General features: G+C 41.8%; 1 non-coding gene across 1 annotated transcript; it reads left to right on the top strand.

The window, feature by feature from the left end:
- The first annotated feature begins 2,122 nt into the window (after positions 1-2,122).
- LOC137465403 (U6 spliceosomal RNA) lies at positions 2,123-2,230 on the top strand. The gene has a single exon (XR_010994638.1). It is a non-coding gene; the product is annotated as a U6 spliceosomal RNA (small nuclear RNA).
- Positions 2,231-2,719: the final 489 nt, after the last annotated feature.

Genomic DNA, 2,719 nt, shown 5'->3' with positions numbered 1-2,719 from the left:
TGCTGAGTGCCATGACAGGTTGTAACGATGAGGAAAAAGTGGACAGCAAAAGATTTCTAGGAGGCTGATAAAGAACCACCATACATGTAAATTCATCATTCTTATCAATAAACCACTCCCTGCATACTCCCTGGTATGCTTACCAAGGATGAGGCATACAGCTACCTCATGGGCTCGGTGTGAGATGAACCAGCACTACCACACTTTGGCCAGAGCAAGAGCTGAGTTTTAGCCACTCATCCGCCTTGAGGTCCCACTGTGGTCTTGATACCTACATTTCTTCCTTTCAGAAATAAATGAATGGCAATATTGGCTAGCAGATTTCTTAAAAAAATAAAACTAAATAGTAACTGGAGTAAAAGATTAAAGGGAATTAAACCTAACAATTAGTGCATCTGAATAGTTCATATCTTCTACTAAAATCAAATATTTCAAACCTTGTTCTTACCTGAAAAGTTTAAAAAAATTAGTATCTGAAAGTCTCTGGACCACTAGAGTTAATTTTCTTTACCAAGTATTGGGAAAGAAAGGATAATCCAAGGAATTGCTGACTTGCCAAAGCAATCATGGCATTTAAAGAAAATGGCCCAGGAAATGATATATCAGTTATTCTGATTATAATCTTAGGGAAAAAAATAGAAAGCTGGACAAAGTCAGCACTCTACCAACAGGGAATTATGAACTAAAAATAAATTTATATTGTTCAATGTAGTTTCAGAGAAAGTAATTCTTGTCAAATTATCTTATTTAGATTTTTCTTTTATAAGATTATAGGTCTGGTTGACAAAGGTAGCTGTGTTGTTACAATCTAATCAAATTTCACTGAGGCATTTGACATAGTACACATGACATTGTGTTTTAAAATCCTGCATTATATGTAATTAATAGAGTACAGATTAAATGATTTAAAAGCCACTTGACTGATAGCATTCAAAATGTATGCATTAATGGAAAGGAATTAATTATGTGGGTCATTAATAATAAGACACTGCAGGGCTCTTGGTACTAAGCCATTTTAACCTTTATTTGAAAATAATATGAATTCTGGACGCAGTATTGAAGGGGATAAAACGTTAATGCCATGAAATCAATCAGGAGTCAGTTGTCAGAGTGCGCTGAATCTCCTGGATAGGTGGCCTGAATTCAGCGGACGTTTGAACATGCTGAAGTGCTGTGAAGGGAGCAAAAGGGTGTTGTAGAGTGGAGCTGCTAGCCCATGCCCTCAGGGAAAAGAATCTGAGCATCTTTGGAAGAATGAAAAACTCATCCAAAATGGATGCAGAGGAGAAAGCCAATCTTTGACAGCGGGCAAAGTTTTAATGGGGAGCCAAGGTGGTGCCAGAGTAAGCCCTGGATAAGTGAGTGAAGAGGAATAGAGTTGAGGAGATTATTTGTATCCTATAGGATATCCTATAGGGATTTTTATCCTGTAGGATATTCTACAGGGAGATTTGAGGGGCTAGAGCAGCTGTGGGGAAAGGCAGTTAGAGAGGGGGCAGTGAGATAGGGAGGTGGACACTCCTGAAATGTGGCTCCTGGTGTTGGCACACTCCTTTTCATAATCTCAAGCCCATTTCCCATCCTGCAAGTGTCTGACCATGGCTACTCACATCCAGCACCCTTCCAGCCACACTCAGTTCCTCACCCTGCAGCAGCTGGAACAGACTAGAGGGCTGGCAGCCACCACTGGGTCACCAGCTTCCCTCTCTCTAAGGACCCCCTAGGGGAAACAAATAATATAGGTCCTGTGGCTAGAGATTAAATGGTACTAGTGGTCGTTTCTGGCTTCAGAATCCATGAATCACCCCTTACTGCCTAGGTGGGCTTTCCTCCTTGGTTAAAGGTCTGCCAGGAAAAAAAAAAATAGAGCTGATTTCTAGTCTCTTAGCACAAATCAAATGGCCTTGTAGGTCTGATAATCTCAGTCTGGTTAACTTTGTGTTTCTTTGCCTGTTCAAATGGCATTTGGTGTTTCCCAGAGAAAAAGGACTGGAATCAGTAAAATGGTATAGGAACATGTTGCAAATGTGCATTCCACATGTCCTTTTTTTATAGCTATTTACAATGGCCAGTATCTCTGTGCTTAAGCTCTCCACAACATTGAAAGTAATGATAGCATTGCATATTTCACTTTGGTAATACATACACAAAAATTGGAACAATACAGAGAAGATCAGCATGGCTCCTTGGCAAGGATGACATACAGATTCATGAAGAGTGACAAATTTTTTTTGAGCCAACAATACCTGTGTCCAATTTTGGGCCACTCACTACAAGAACACTGAGATGTTGGAACAAGACCAGGAAGGGCAACAGAGCTGGTGAAGCACCTGGAGCACAAGTCTGATGAGGAGCAGCTGAAGGAGCTGGGGGTCTTTGTCCTGGAGAAAAGGAGACTCTTATCTCTCTCTACAACTCCCTGAAAGGAGGCTGTAGCCAGGTAGGGGTTGGTATTTTCTCCCAGGCAGCCACTGACAGGACAAGAGGACATGGCCTCAAGCTGCACCAGGGGAGGTTCAGGCTGGACATCATGAAGAACATCTTCACTGACAGGGCTTGCCCAGGGAGGTGGTGGTGTCACCATCCCTGGAAGTGTTCAGGGAGAGGATTGATGTGGCACTTAGTGCTGTGGTGTAACTGACAAGGTGGTGACCGGTCAAAGGTGGGACTTGACGATCCTGGATGTCTTTTCCAACCTTAATGATTCTATGATTTATTA

The sequence above is a fragment of the Anomalospiza imberbis genome, chromosome 1 (assembly GCF_031753505.1).
Source record: "Anomalospiza imberbis isolate Cuckoo-Finch-1a 21T00152 chromosome 1, ASM3175350v1, whole genome shotgun sequence".
NCBI lineage: Eukaryota > Metazoa > Chordata > Aves > Passeriformes > Viduidae > Anomalospiza > Anomalospiza imberbis.
The sequence above is the reverse complement of the archived record's forward strand: the minus strand, read 5'-3'. Positions and strand labels throughout refer to the sequence as shown.